Raw genomic sequence first — 17015 nt, 5'->3', positions numbered from 1 at the left:
TCGGGTCTATTGTGTCATTTAAAGCTTGTGTTTCCTTATTAATTTTCTGTTTGGATGATCTGTCCATTTGTGTAAGTGAGGTGTTAAAGTCCCCCACTATTATTGTGTCACTGTCAATTTCCTCTTTTTTAGCTGTTAGCAGTTGCCTTATGTATTGAGGTGCTCCTATGTTGGGTGCATATATATTTATAATTGTTATATCTTCTTCTTGGATTGATCCCTTAATCATTATGTAGTGTCCTTCCTTGTCTCTTGTAACATTCTTTATTTTAAAATCTATTTTATCTGTTATGAGTATTGCTACTCCAGCTTTCTTTTGATTTCCATTTGCATGGAATATCTCTTTCCATCCCCTCACTTTCAGTCTGTATGTTTCCCTAGGTCTGAAGTGGGTCTCTTCTAGACAGCATATATATGGGTCTTGTTTTTGTATCCATTCAGTGAGCCTGTGTCTTTTGGTTGGAGCATTCAATGTATTCATGTTTAAGGTAATTATTGATATGTATGTTCCTATTACCATTTTCTTAATCATTTGGGTTTATTTTTGTTGGTCGTTTTTTTCTCTTGTGTTTCCCATTTAGAGAAGTTCCTTTAGCATATGTTGTAGAGCTGGTTTGGTGGTGCTGAATTCTCTTAGCTTTTGCTTGTCTGTAAAGCTTTTGATTTCTCCATCGAATCTGAATGAGATCCTTTCCAGGTAGAGTAATCTTGGTTTTAGGTTTTTTCCTTTCATCACTTTAAGTATATCATGCCACTCCCTTCTGGATTGTAGGGTTTCTGCTTAGAAATCAGTTGTTAACCTTACGGGAGTTTCCTTGTATGTTATTAGTCATTTTTCCCTTTCTGCTTTCAATAATTTTTCTTTGCCTTTAATTTTTGCCAGTTTGTTTACTATGTGTCTCGGCATGTTTCTCCTTGGGTTTATCCTGTAATGGACTCTTTGTGCTTCCTGGACTTGGGTGGCTATTTCCTTTCCCATGTTAGGGAAGTTTTCGACTATAATCTCTTCAAAGATTTTCTCGAGTCCTTTCTCTCTCTCTTCTCCTTTTGAGACCCCTGTAATGCAAATGTTGTTGCGGTTAATGTTGTCCCAGAGGTCTCTTAGGCTGTCTTCATTTCTTTTCATTCTTTTTTCTTTATTCTGTTCCTCAGCAGTGAATTCCACCATTCTGTCTTCCAGGTCACTTATCCGTTCTTCTGCCTCAGTTATTCTGCTATTGATTCCTTCTAATGTAGTTTTTATTTCAATTATTGTATTGCTCATCTCTGTTTGTTCTTTAATCTTCTAGGTCTTTGTTAAACAGTTCTTTCATCTTCTCGATCTTTGCCTCCATTCTTTTTCTGAGGTCCTGAATCATCTTCACTATCATTATTCTTAATTCTTTTTCTGGGAGGTTGCCTATCTCCACTTCATTTAGTTGTTTTTCTGGGGTTTTTATCTTGTTCCTTCATCTGGTACATAGCCCTCTGCCTTTTCATTTTGTGTATCTTTCTATGAATGTGGTTTTTGTTTCACAGGCTGCAGGATTGTAGTTCTTCTTGCTTCTGCTGTCTGCCCTCTGGTGGATGAGGCTATCTAAGAGGCTTGTGCAGGTTTCCTGATGGAAGGGACTGGTGGTTGGTAGAGCTGGCTGTTGCTCTGGTGGGCAGAGCTCAGTAAAACTTTAATCTGCTTGCCTGCTGATGGGTGGGGCTGGATCCCCTCCCTGTTGGTTGTTTGGTCTGAGGTGACCCAACCCTGGAGCCTTCCCTGGGCTGTTTTGTGGGTCTAATGGCAGATTCTGGGAGGGCTTACGCCAAGGAGTACGTCCGAGAACTTCTGCTGCCAGTGTCCTTGTCCTCACAGTGAGCCACAGCCACCCCCTGCCTCTGCAGGAGACCCTCCAACACTAGCAGGTAGGTCTGGTTCAATCTCTATGGGGTCACTGCTCCTTCCCCTGGGTCCTGATGCACACAATACTTTGTGTGTGCCCTCCAAGAGTGGAGTCTCTGTTTACCCCAGTCCTGTCAAAGTCCTGCAATCAAATCCCTCTAGCCTTCAAAGTCTGATTCTCTTGGAATTCCTCCTCCCGTTGCCGGACCCACAGGTTTGGAAGCCTGACGTGGGGCTCAGAACTTTCACTACAGTGGGTGGTCAGTCACTCTTCTTAAGTCCACTCTCAACAATGTGTACAAAACTCTGTGCTAGGCACTATGAGATCATAATGATGAATAAAATATAGTCTTTGCCCTTAAGGCATCTATAAATAAGTTAATTGTAGGAGACAGATAGCTTTCTGTGGTGTAATGGAGAATGAAATAAGTACCGTGTCTACTGTTCTTTTTCTGTTTCTAACAGATTTGTAAATACCTTGGTACCCCCTTCCCTGTCCTTTATTTGGGACTACAGATTACACAGAGAGAAATAAAGGGAGGTAGCATACATCTTCATAGGCTCCAGCTAAATTCTATCATGTCTAACCTTGACCCTTACTGTCCATTCTCATTCAGAAAGAGAGTGTTCTTTTGGAGACAGATAGTCGTTAAACTGATAAAGTATAAGCATAATTCCAAAGTTGAGTTGGTAGGAAAAAGTTAGAGATGAAAGCAAGTTGCAGCTCTTAGATTTTAGTGTTACTTTGCATATATTACACAGTGCCTTGATATGTTTGTAAAATTTTCCAGTTGAGAATCTTAAGGTTGTGGCTGAGTGGCAAACTTCAGTTCTCAAGTCAGAATAGAGATACGGAGAAATGAGGTGTTTTATCCAAGACTGCTCAAGAAGTATTAGCATAGTTGATACTATCACTCTCTTGGATTATTATTGCAATGTATTAATTGGTCTGCCTATCTCTTTTTCTGTCTAGGTACCTACATAATTTTTCCAAAGTATATCTCTGATCTCATCCTCTGGTTAGAAGCATTGCATGGCACCATCTTTTTTATGGAATAAATCTACTAGTCTGTCATCACTATGAGGGCAGAGAACTTAGCTGTTCTGTTCACACTTGTATCCTTTGCATCTAGGATGGTACGTGGCACAGAATAGTTACACCAATCAGTATTTGTTGAATGATTCAGTCTAAGTTCCTGATAGGATATTCAAAGTTCACTTTCATATGGTTCCAACCTCCTCCTCCTAACTTTCTCTTTGGTGCTGGCTGCTGGTCTATCACTGTCACCCTATGTTTATTCTAGCTGTGGATGTCCTTCTCTTTTATCTCTCCCTTTCTAAACTTTACCTTTCATGTCTGAGCTCTCAAATTTTCTCTCTTTTCTGAGATTTTTGTGTCACTTGATTTTTAGATACCAATTGATTCTACACACAGGTTTTAGCCTCAATCAATTCTATCTTCTTTTGTAGTACATATGGTCTTAACTTCTTATTTGGAACTTTAATCATTTATTGCTTTGCAGTGTTACTTAAATTTTTGTATGTTCATGTCTGAGCTCCTTAGTTATATTAGGAAGCTCCCTGAAAACAGCTATTTTTATGTATCCTTTAGAGCTGCTTATATAGAATAGTATCCATATTGAATAGTGTCTTAGATTAAGTGTCCAGTATATATTTGTAGAATGATTGTATCACTTTTTCTAGTCATGCAGTTTATGAAATGCATATTTAATTAAGTGCCTACTTGAATTCTTACAATACCTAAAGGGAAAACATTCTAACATTCTTTATAGAAAGTGAAAAGATACTTGGAACTTAAACTTTGATCTCTCCCCCATCCCTTTCCTTCTCCTTTAAAATTGATTTGTTCATAATTTGAAAGCTCCTTACCTTTAATTTAATATGATATATGAACTTCTGGGAGACATCATCAATCAAGATTTTATACAAAGAGCTGTGATTGTCAAGGTGGGAATTTAACATTAGTGCTCTATATATATTATTACTCTTATGCCTTATTTAGAAGTTTAATAATATTGGATGATATTCTATGATTTTTAACTTATCAAAGGAGAGCATTGTAGAGAAATGGGATCTTGAGTTTAATGGAGTACTAACAGCTCACTGTTTAATTAAATTCAAATAAACAATTTGAAATACAATCTTGGCTATATGAGAGGTTGCTCAAAGGATACTCTCTTGTGTTTTTAAAAGACAAAAATTATTTCTTTGATTCATATTATTGTTTGTCCTTTGTCTATCTTGAATGTGTTCATTGAGTTAATTCCACTTAACTTCCAAGTACATACATGTTGATATGTTGTTAGTGTTTTAATTTTACACCTTAAAAACTTTGGGCCTTCCCTGGTGGCGCAGTGGTTGAGAGTCCGCCTGCCGATGCAGGAGACGCGGGTTCGTGCCCTGGTCCGGGAAGATCCCACATGCCGCGGAGCAGCTGGGCCCGTGAGCCGTGGCCGCTGAGCCTGTGCGTCCGGAGCCTGTGCTCCGCAACGGGAGAGGCCACAACAGTGAGAGGCCCGCATACCGCAAAAAAAAAAAAAAAAAAAAAAAAAAACAAAAAAACTTTGTATTAGTGCTCGCTTCAGCAGCACATATACTAAAATTGGAACAATACAGAGAAGGTTAACATGGCCCCTGCGCAAGGATGACACACAAATTCATGAAGTGTTCCATATTTTTGCCTGTCATACAGAGTGAAGTAAGTCAGAAAGAAAAACAAATAATGTATGCTAACATATATATATGGAATCTAAAAAAAAAATGGTTCTGAAGAACCTAGGGGCAGGACAGGAATAAAGACGCAGACATAGAGAATGGACTTGAGGACACAGGGAGGGGGAAGGGTAAGCTGGGACGAAGTGAGAGAATAGCATGGACATATATACGAATGTAAAATATATACATATATGTATATAAACGTATATATAAATATATACGTATATATACACAAATATACACATATATTTATGTGTATATATACATACATACATATATATACATATATATGTATGTGTGTATATATGTATACATATATGTATGTATACACATACATATGTATGTATGTATATACATATATGTATGTATATAAGGGTAAGCTGGGACGAAGTGAGAGAGTAGCATGGACATATATGGACATATATACAAATGTAAAATATATACATATATATGTATATGTAGGTGTATATGTATATACATACATACGTATGTATGTATATATGTGTATATACATATGTGTGTATATACACACATATGTATATACACACATGTATATATACACATACATGTATGTATGTATATAAGGGTAAGCTGGGACAAAGTGAGAGTAGCATGGACATATATGGACATATATACAAATGTAAAATATATACAAATATATGCATATATATGTGTATATATACACACATATATGTATATATACAAATATATATGTATATACACACATATATACACATATATTTATATGTATATATACACACATACATATATTTATATGTACATATACATACACACATGTATATATATGTATACATACATACATATACATATATGTATATATACATATATACCAAATGTAAAATAGATAGCTAGTGGGAAGCAGCCACATAGCACAGGGAGATCAGCTCGGTGCTTTGTGACCACCTAGATGGGTGGGATAGGGAGGATGGGAGGGAGATGCAAGAGGGAGGGGATATGGGAATATATGTATACATAGAGCTGATTCACTTTGTTATACAGGAGAAACTAACACAACATTGTGAAGCAGTTATACTACAATAAAGATGTTTAAAAAAACAACTTTGTATTAAAAAAATATTTTTTATTCTTTTTTTTTTTTTTTTAGCTTAATTCTTTGAGGAGCTTAATTCTTTGACATCCTAAATCTTGACTTCTGTTTGGAAGCTTTTAGTTTTATCATTTCTGTTTTTCATCAGTTTGTTTAGCCAGTAACTTTATTTCTCAGATAATTTACAATTTTAATAGAGTTAGAAGTCCTAGGCAAAGTTTTAGTCTTAAAACAGAAAACAACTTTAATTACTGCAGTTAGAATGTTTTCCTTTATTGAGTATAAGAATTAAATTAGGCATTTAATTGACTATAAGATTTAAGGAAATTTTCCAAACACTTGAGTCTATGTAAACACATAACAGCTGTAGTTTAAAGGTTTTTACCTGTCTTCTAATACAACTAAAATAATTTAAAATAGAGAATATTAAAAGTTAGGTATTTTGGTTTGTTTTTTTAAGTATAATTGATTTTTTAAAAATTTTATTTATTTGGCTACGTTGGGTCTTCAATGATGTGCATGGGCTTTCTCTAGTTGCCACAAGCGGGGGCTACTGTTCATTGTGGTGCGCAGGCTTCTCATTGTGGGGGCTTCTCTCATTGTGGAGCACAGGCTCAGTACTGCGGGCTTCAGTAGTTGTGGCACGTGGACTCAGTAGTTGTGGCTCGTGGCCTCTAGAGTGCAGGCTCAGTAGTTCTGGTGCATGGGTTTAGTTGCTCTGCGGCATGTGGGAGCTTCCTGGCCCAGGGCTTGAACCCGTGTCCCCTGCATTGGCAGGCAGATTCTTAACCACTGCACCACCAGGAAAGCCCTCTTATTTGTTTTGATTCTCTTAATGTTGATTCAGTCTCTGCTGGGAAATGTCTTATTAAAAGTAAAACATTAAATCAAATGATAGCTCTTTAATCCCTAATACTATTTTGATTGTTATAGGAGAGAAAAATAAATATATGTGGGTAGAAGGAGAACAACTGTTCTTGTTCGTACCATTAACAGTTTGAAAACCTAAACTTCTTTTAAAATTTGATCATAAATGTTTGGGTTTTGAAGTCCCTTTTAAGATCAAGGACCTTATTTAGAATCTCAGAGTTTGTATTGTTTTACTGGCAAAAGTATGTAGTTGTTGAAATTGGTCTAGTTTATTTAAATCATCTTGAAATACTTGAAAGCCTGTAAATTATAAATAGCTGCACCTTATCGAGTACTTACTTTGTTCCAGGTATTGTAGTGAGTACATTTCAAACATTTTTCATTTAATATGTTAAATAACTTTATGAGGTAGGTTATATTATTCCTGTTTTATAGTTGAAGAAATTGAGGTTTGTACGGGTTAAATAACTTTCCCAGAATCACACGGCTAGGTAAGTGGAAAGGGTAGTATTTGAACTCAGATATGTCTGATTCCAATGCACATGTTTTTATTTCCAGTGGAACTTTGCTTCCTAATGCAGTTGTCAAAATTATTTTGCTCTCTTACTTCTTATTGTAATACTAAAAGCTCTTCAATACTCAGAATTCTTTCTTCCAAGCCTTTTTCAATGGGAAGTCTCACACTTTGCTTAATGCTTTGACTGTTGTTTGGAAGTGTAATGGTAGAAGTGCTTCTCTGTTAGTCGTATTGGTATTTCAAGTAAAAGAAATATTTGAATACTTGCAGCTTTGATTGCTTTTCCACTGCATGTAAATTGTACATGTATGTTGAGTATAATTAATGCCTTTTATCTGCTAGTGAATGTGCTTAAGACTTGTTGGGTGTCTATATTTTCCAGCCGGAATTGGCCAGTCATAGCTTAAATCCTGTGGTAAGTATGCTCTCTTAGGAAAATAATTCCTAAACACTTGTACTTTGGACCTCTCTTAGGGAACATCTGAAGTACAGATGCTTCCTAAGATTTTGCTTTGAGGTTTAATGAAGACTTAATATGTGCTGTGACCAGACAGGAGACATTTTAGTTTCATGGCATTTCCAGATGTGTCCCGTAAAATTGGGTGTTCATGAATTTAATTAAAAGTTCCTAGGAACTTACAACTTAAGGTAGTTTTTATAAGCATCATGACTCAAAGGATCTTTAGTGTATATATTTGAGGGAGGGATAGTTTTGACTTGAACTGGAATAAAGTGATGCTTATAGTTATGATAACCAAAGTGCAGTATTTTATTTTATTTTATTTTTATTTATTTTTTTTTAAAGTGCAGTATTTTAAAGCAATACTGAAAATGTTACAATGTGAAAAGTTTTTTTTTTTAATGCTCCTAGTTTAAATTTACTGCAGTTGGTTTCATTTCTTAGACTATATTGTAATGAATCTCTCTTTTGTTTTTCTTTGTGATCTTTAGCTTAGTTTACTGGGTTGTCCAATGACATGAGATTGGCCTGCTCTACAGCCTTAGAAATGACAGTTCTCTGTTCAACAATAGACCTCTCTTTCACTTTTCTCTTCCCATCTTTGGGAATCATGCTTTGAAGAAGTAAACATTTTACAGAAATAGCGAGATGCAGTAGAAAGTACCCCAGAATTTCAAGTCAGAAGATACGAGTTTAAGTACCGAATGTATTTCAACTGTGTGATTATGGACCAGTCAGTTCTCCTTCCTCAGCCTCAGTATCCTTATCTGTAGAAAGGGCATAAAAGTTCTTGCCGGATAAGCCTTCATTTTATTATTACTAATAATAGTAATATTATTACTAATACTATAGTAGATGAATAATAGTAAATACATATTGCTAAATTACTGACTTATAGAGATTTTTACAGTTAACAAAGCACTCATATATAATAATTTTATAGGAAGATCTATCTATCTATGAAAGGACTTTGTAAATTCTGAAGCACTATGTGAGTATTAGTTGATATTTTCATAACCAACTAAAAAGTGGCTGTTTTCAGCTTTAGTTAATAGAATGATGAATCAGAGTTGTTTAAATTTAGGTGACATTTCTGTTTAGCTAAAATAAAAGTTTTGGAATGTTTTCTGACTAGTGTTAAGATTTATTTTTAAATTAAATTGCAATGACGTCTGATTTCTATATTACTCTTCTCATTGTTTAAAGAAATAGAGACTCGCTGAAAATCATGAGCGGTCAGGAGTACTTGGGGGCTAGTGTCATTTCTAGGAACTACAGTAGTGTTACTGTTCTACTAAGAGTAAGTTTATCATTTATTGCTAAATCAGTGTGATTATTTAAAAATAAATATTTAGCACTTTATGTTTACAAAGTACCCTGCAGTTGTTAATTAGCCTGCATCCATCAATGTTTATCTCTATAAAAGGCTGAGCTAGTGCCTGTACTGGTCAGCTTCGTACAGGATTTCCAGACACTATTGTGATGACTCAGTCTAACTCTGGGGTCAGTTGATATTTGTCTGTATACTGCAGGGCATTGTCAAAGCTTATTCTATTGTTCAGTCACACCATCATTTTCCCAAAGAAATTATTCTGAAAAAACAACTCCAGAAAAAAATTATAAAACCTTTTCTGTGCATTTGTTTCAGAACCTCACAGTTTCTAAGACCTAGAAGTTCTTTCTAAAGTATAACCTAAATATTTCCCTTCAGAAGTTAAATAGCTAATAGTTTTAAGGTAACTACCGATTAAGGCATTTTGTAATGAAATAGTCTTTGCCTTCAAGACTCTTACATTCTACTAAGTGGATGTAAGACACATATTTAAGAAAATGTCAGTGTGGTATGAGGTAGTAGATAATGAATACTAACCAAGTGGTTGTGGCATGTACTGTTAGTTGCCTACCCAGTACTCATTTTCATCCTCCCATTGTTAATGGACCCTGATTATGTTTTGGTGGCAGTGTGTCCACCTTAGATAAGTTCATGGCAATCATGTTCCCTGATTTCCCAGGTTCTTTGCAGCTGAAGATGGTCATGTGACCCAGTTCTGGCCAATCATATCTGTTTTAGTTCTCTATTGCTGTTTAATAAATTATTCCAAAATGTAGTGACTTAAAACAACAAATATCATTTATTATTTCTCCTGTGGGTCAAGAATTCATATAAAACCAGTGGTGACCACTTGTCTCTGTTCCACGATTTCTGAGGCCGCAGCTAGAAGACTCAAAGACTGGGGGCTGGGATTGTATTGATGTGAAAAGACTCCTTCCTGTTGTTTGGAAGTTAATGCTTGTGTTTGCTGCAAGCCCAGCTGGAACGTTCACACGTGGTCTCATCGTGATTTCTGGGTTCTAAGAGTTTCCTGAGAGAGAGAGCCCCCCAGATGGAAGCTGTATTCTTTTTATGATGGTGCCTCAGAAGTCACATACTATCACTTCTGCTGTACTCTGTTGGTCAAAACTATCACAAGTCCCCCTTTCAGATTCAAAGGGAGAGAATATGACCTCTCAGTTGGAGAAGTACCTATCACATTGTAAAAAGAACACGTGGGCTGGGATAAATATGATGGTGTGGCCACCTTTGGAAAATACAGTTTGCCACCACATTTAAGAGAAGACTTATTAGTAGGGAAGGGGAAGCTTCTAAGGAAGCTTTTACTTTCCAGATAAAAGGGAAGTGATATTTCTGGCATGGTCCTTTGTTGCTTGTCCCTTCTTCCTGTCTTGAAGGAGCAGCAATCACCTGTGCTCATGATGTGATAAGCCAATACACTAAGGATGTTGACATCATTGGATGTCAGCCCTGCACTGTCTGCTTTCAGACATTTTGTTATATGATACAAATAAATACCTATTCACTTAGAGTGCTGTAGAGAGGTTTTCAGTTTTTTAATAGCCAGTCATAATCCCGAGATCTTAATGGTGGTCAATATTGAGTGTGCATAGAAATCACCTGGAGGGCTTATTAGGGCTGACTTAAAGGGAGAGATGGAACTTGGGCTAGACAGGTAAAATTTGGACAGTTAGGATTAGGGAAGCAATTCAAGTATTACAAATGGAATGAGCAAATACATAAAAGCAAAAAAAGTGTAAATTTTCTTTTAAACTTCCGTAAGTTAATCAGCTTACTTGGAGCAGTTTTTACTGAGGGTGGGAAATTAGGTTAAAGGGGAAGTAATAACTAGATTAAGGAGGCCCTTGGAGGCCAGAGAGACATTTCTTTTTCATTTTGTAGGTAGTTAGATGCCCAGAACTTATTCATCAAAGGCTTGTACTCTTTGACCAACATTTGCTCATTTCCCCCACTCCAGTCCCTGTTAATCACCATTCTACTCTCTGTTTCTCTGAGTTTGACTTCTTTTTTTTAAAAGATTCCACATATAAGTGAGGTCATACAGTATTTATCTTTCTGTATCTGCCTTTTTCACTTAGCCTAATGTCCTCCAGGTTAATCCATGTTATTGCTTATGACAGAATTTCCCTCTTTCTTATGACTGAATAATATTCATTCATTGGTTGACACTTAGGTTGTTTCTATACCTTGGCTATTGTGAAAAATAATACCCTTAAAATTTTTATCTTTCACCAGATTTGTGTAGTGCCAGAATTATGTAGTGACTTGAATTAGGTACCAATTAGAATTCAAGCTGATTAGCATTGACCCACATCTGAAGATACCTTTGTATAATAATTTATATTGTACATCATAGGTCTGATTTTTAATTAATAGTTCTCCCTTCATAATGTTAGTGCCGAATACAAGATAGAATCCTTTATAAAATAGTGAGCCCAACCTTTATAAAATAGTGAGCCTCACATTCCTTTAGTATTAGTAGTTTTAAAAAAAGTCTCATCTGTTAGTATATTATGACTGAGACGTTTGCCAGGTTTTTCTTAGGAGCAACTGTTGTGCAAGCTTTGAGCCCATATAGTTGACTCCAGCCTTTGCTTTCTGTTTACTAGCAAAGAGTGTTTCTTCTAGAGAATATTACATTTCCTGAGTCTAGAAGTTCTGCGACGTAGAGCAACATTGAGGGTCAGATCACACAGCCCACATTTTTGGTATTGCTTTCAGAGACCTCTGACGCAGTTTTTGTGACCCTGATCTTTGTTTAAACTAAATAGTAGTTGTTTGGCATTTGTGACATATGTGGCTAAGTCTTTTTTAGACAGTTTTCTCCACAAATTGTTGCTCTGTGTTATTAAAGGGAAGTGGTTTTTTTTAAACAGTTTTATTGAGTTATAATTTACATACCATATAATTCACCCTAGGAGGAAGCCTTGCTTCCATGGAAAGATTGATAGATTTGAGACCAAAGCTCACATTTCTCTCTCCATTCATTTATTCATTTATATATCCCACATTATGAATTTATTTTGTATGTTACTGCTAGGCTACTATATATCCTATTGCCATTATTATTCTTATTATGCTATAATCTTATGCATTTTGTAGTAATAAACTTCTTTGTCATTTTAGATTGATAAGTATCTTGAAATTATTTTTATGGTATACTGTAATATGAATTCTAATAGATGAAAGAGCTTTGAAAACCATCCTACAAAAGGCAGTAAAGATTTTGAAGATGTCCCAGTCTAATGAGATTTCTAACAGCTGGAAAAGTTGATGCATGGATTCAGAACCAAATGATAACATTGATGGGATGAAGGAGGAAAATATTTATTTATATTGGATGTTGTTTATAGCCTACTAAACATCTGTTCCTCTTTCTTCCTTCCTAATGGACCCATGATTTTTTCAGGATTCCTCTACTTCCATGTAACCAATAAGCATCAGGAAAGCTGATTCCACCTCAGTTCAGGGGTGGGCCTGGTTGGTCCAAAGGTTACTTTGCCACTTGGTGGTTCAGGGATGAGCATATGACTTAATCCTTGCAAATAGGATGTAAGGAAAGTTTTTTAAGCTTTGGGGCTGTTCTTCCTTGCTCTTATGAGAGATCTATGGGAAGCCGCTCTGTATCTTCTGTGGAACATGACCAAGGAAACATGTAGCCCTGATTACTGTTATCATCCATACTGTACCCAAGGAGGTGGAGCCAACCTTAAGATGAAGCTGACATTTTGGATGGTATCTCAGAGAGATAGATAAGCTATGGGTTCTTTTTTTTTTTTTTTTTTTAATATTTATTTGGTTGTGTTGGGTCTTAGTTGCAGCAGTTGCGCTCCTTAGTTGCAGCTCGTGGGCTCCTTAGTTGCAGCTTGTGGGCTCCTTAGTTGTGGCATGTGAATTCTCAGTTGTGGCATGCATGTGGGATCTAGTTCCCTGACCAGAGATTGAACCTGGGCCCCCTGCATTGGGAGTGCAGAGTCTTAACCACTGTGCCACCTGGGAAGTCCCAAGCTATGGGTTCTTGATGACATTATTGAACAGTCTTATCTCTGGGTTTCCAGATATGTTAATCTATGTATTTCTTTATGGTTTAAATCCCTGGTAATGGAAACTGTGGTCCATGGACTGGCAGCATCAGCATCACCTGTGAGCTTGTTAAAAATGAAGAATTTCAGCCCCTACCCTAGTCCTACTGAATCAGAATCTCCATTTTAATAGGCTCTCCAGATGATTCATATGCACACAAAAGCTGGAGAAGTGTTATTTTAAGCCACTTTGAATTGAGTTTTTGTTTACTTACCAATGAAAGCATCCTACTATGACACTGTAGAGTTTTTTCTCGAAGGAGCTACAGCCTCCTCCAAGCATGCCATGTAGAAATAATGGGGTTGGGGGAGGCACCATTTCTGATTGTAATAGAAACAGCATTTATTGGATCATGATACAGTTTAAAAAATTCTCATCACACTTTGACTGATGTATGGGTTTTTTGGGTTGTTTTTATAGTTATTTTTAGATGAAACCTAAAACTGAAGTCCTTACTACTTGTGGTCACAAAAACCCTAATGTTATTTTTGGCAAGTCAGGAGATGTGCGCTTAGCTGTGCTGGCTGAAAGCCAGCTTGGAGAGTTGCATCTTACCTCCCCTAGGATTACCCCTTCCCATTCTCTCCTCAGTCCCATTCCTATTTCAACTAGTTAGAGTTTTGTACTGCATTTCTATTCCAGAACCATTAACCCATTAACCTCTGGGGAGTTCTTCTTGCAAACTGCAAGACCAGATGTATGTTTCAGTTACATAAATAGAGAAAATAATTTTGTCCCCCTGCTGTAAATTGTAAATTTTTGGTATATATGAGGGTTAAAGATAGCATGAGTAAATTAAATCCACTAGCAATCTAGGAATTTTATTTTAGAATTTTTTTTTCTTCCACTTTTTATACAGAATGAGATGCAGCATTCCAAAAAAGCAAAACAGATTATAAAATTATACTTCTTCTTTGTCCATTTTTCTAGAGGCCTTAATGAGCCTGTGGCAGGATAAACTGGACAATTCAATTCACAAATTAGTTGATCATTTCTGTAATTAATTGAGGATGAATGGTATCTGGTGTGCTTTACAGTGGGAACTAGCAAAGGCCTGTATTTAATCAGAAAGTTTTTAGCTCTAAAAGGAGTGCTTTTAATGGTAATACCACTATGCTGATTGATTTTATTATTGTTCTTTGCTGAGTTTTTACTGTGTTAGGCATTATGTTAGTTACTATGAAAATTTATCTCTGATCCTTACAGTTACTCTAAAAGGTAGACCATTTTATCCCCATTTTAGACATGATAAAATTGAGGCTAGAGGGAGTAAGTAACACTCCCAATATCATATAGTTAGAGCGCAGGCCTGGTGCACCCAAGCTCATTCGGGTCCTCAAGGAGTTTGATTTCTACTGAGTGGGAGACTGACATGTAAACAGTACACTGTAATACAATGAGAGATAAAGTAACATTTTTTTTTATTTTTTATTTTTATGGTACACGGGCCTCCCACTGTTGTGGCCTCTCCCGTTGCGGAGCACAGGCTCCGGATGCGCAGGCTCAGCAGCCATGGCTCATGGGCCCAGCTGCACCGCGGCATGTGGGATCTTCCCGGACCGGGATCTTCCCGGACCGGGATCTTCCCGGACCGGGGCACGAACCCGTTTCCCCTGCATCCGCAGGATGCGGCATGTGGGATCTTCCCGGACCGGGATCTTCCCGGACCGGGGCACGAACCCGTTTCCCCTGCATCCGCAGGCGGATTCTCAACCACTGCGCCACCAGGGAAGCCCTATTTGTGTTCTTTTTGATGATAGCCATTCTTACTATCTTACAGGTGTGAGGTGATATCTCATTGTGGTTTTGATTTGCCTTTAAAAAATGACCATTTGTTGAGCTTTGGTATACTATCAAGGCAGAATATCTATAGTTATCTGTAAAAGCTATTGAAACACTTCTTTTTCCAACTACATATCTGAGGCTAGATTATCTTCAGATACCAAAACTATGCATTGTAACAGATTGCAGAAGTAGATGTGAGAATCTAGCCATCTTTGATTGTGATTTACAGACATATAAAACAGTGCCACTCTTCACAAATTTTTTTGGAAAATACATTTATTGTTCATAAAAAATGTGTTAAGTTAAAATGCAATGAGTTTATTATTATTGTCTTAAAATAAATGAGTAGATAAGCACTTAGTTTTAATTTCTAATATGGTAGATATTAATATCTAACATGGTAAATATCAACATATAAAAAAGCTCCTTGGGAACCGCATTTATTTTTCAGCGTGTAACAGGGTCTGTAGTGGGTTGAGTGGTCCCCAAAAAGATATGTTCAAGTTGTAATCCCTGGTCCTTTATTTGGAGACAGGATCTCAGCAGATGTATTCGAGTTAAAATGAGGATATGGTGGATTAGGGTGGGCCCTAAATCCAATTACTGGTGTCTTTATAAGAGAAGGAAGAAGGAGATTTGAATACAGAGACACAGAGGAGATCTATATGGAAGAATACCACGTGAAGACAGAGGCAGAGATTGGAGTGATGCAGCTACAAGCCAAGGAACACCTAGGATTGCCAGGAGCCACCAAAGCTAGAAAGAGTCAAGCATTCTTCTTTAGAAGAATGCTTCTCTAGCCTCCAGAATTGTGAGAATATCTTTCTGTTGTGTTAAGCCACCCCATTTGCGGTACTTTGTTATGATAGCCTAGAAAAGTAATACAGGATCTTGAAATCAAAAAGTTTGAGAATCTCTAACCTAGGCTACCCACCTCTCTTTTTTTCCAGATTTTGTCCTGTCAGTACTGCCTGCTCACTACTGCCAGGTTACTTATCCTGAAACAATTATTATGCTTCTGTTATTAAGAAAATGTCAGTGAGTTTTTAAAATTACCTTTCAAATAAAGTTCAAACTCTTTAGTTTGTGTTCAAAGCCATCTATAATCTGGCTCTAACATTCTTTTCCAACTTCGTGTCCCACATTTTCCTAAGATACTATACAATTTGGAATATTCATTTGAGTGTGCATTCAATCATGCATTCATTTGTTCATTCATTTGTTTATTCAACAGAAAAAAAGTACTTGTTCTGAGTTTTTATTCTAATAATGTGTTGTCTAGTATGGTAAGCACTAGCCACAGGTGGCTATTCATTTTAAGTTAAATAAACTTAAACAAAACTAAAAATTCAATTCTTTAGTCTCAGCGGCTGCATGTGACTGGTGACTGCTATACTGGACAGCACAGATATAGAACATGTCCACTTTGTAGAAAGTTCTTTTAGATAGTGCTATTCTTATAAATAGTCTGCTGCCTTCACCTTGCCCTCAAATCGCCTTGCATTTTCCTTCCTCTTCATCTCTCCTAATATGCCCTTCTCTGCACTGGCTCTCCCTACCACACACCCCATGCCTTTCCTCCAATTCCCTGGCATATCAAAATCTACTTTTGGTTCTGACTTAAATAATTCTTTTAAGATGACTCGAGCTGGATATAATCCCTTATTTCTATTTCTGTAACACTAATTTTATTCTGCGATATGTTTGTCCTGACCTGAATTTGTCACCTGGCATGTAAGATAAACAGTTATGGTATCTTTCCTACTAAGCTCATTGAGGGTAGGAACCTTGTCAAAGAGACTGGGACACATTAATCATCATATTGTAAATAGAAGAAAAGAAAAAAACCCCAGACAGATGAAGTAAATGTTTAGTGAATGTATTAATTTTAAAATCTTAATTTGTACTAAAAAATCCTCTTAGGCACCTCTGTATGGTGGTTAGATGCCTTAGGAATAAGAATTATACTTCTGTAGTATTTTTCTTTTTTTTTTTTCTCCTGTTTCAGAACCAGTGGATGTCTCATAAGCTCTTCAAATTCTTTGTGTCTAAAACTCAACTTCAAATGCATGAGTGGCTCCTATTGGCCAAAGATGAGAAAATTTGAGTCTTAAAAACAAAACAAAACATGCTACACAACTGATTGAAACACACTTGATACATAAAATAATATATATCATAATGATAAAAGGAGAAATACCCAACATCTCACTGGGAACCATTGGAGAAACTAGGGCACTAATTTCTTAGCCTGAAAATTGGCAATTT

General features: G+C 36.6%; 1 protein-coding gene and 1 non-coding gene across 4 annotated transcripts in view; both read left to right on the top strand.

The window, feature by feature from the left end:
• Window positions 1-17015, top strand: part of RAD51B (RAD51 paralog B) — a 735153-nt gene that overhangs the window by 62334 nt on the left and 655804 nt on the right. The gene's annotated exons all lie outside the window — the stretch shown is intronic.
• Window positions 4467-4573, top strand: LOC131754211 (U6 spliceosomal RNA). Its single transcript, XR_009335241.1, has one exon. It is a non-coding gene; the product is annotated as a U6 spliceosomal RNA (small nuclear RNA).

The sequence above is a fragment of the Kogia breviceps genome, chromosome 3, assembly GCF_026419965.1.
Source record: "Kogia breviceps isolate mKogBre1 chromosome 3, mKogBre1 haplotype 1, whole genome shotgun sequence".
NCBI lineage: Eukaryota > Metazoa > Chordata > Mammalia > Artiodactyla > Physeteridae > Kogia > Kogia breviceps.
Note: the sequence above shows the minus strand (reverse complement) of the source record. Positions and strands in the feature narration are given on the sequence as shown.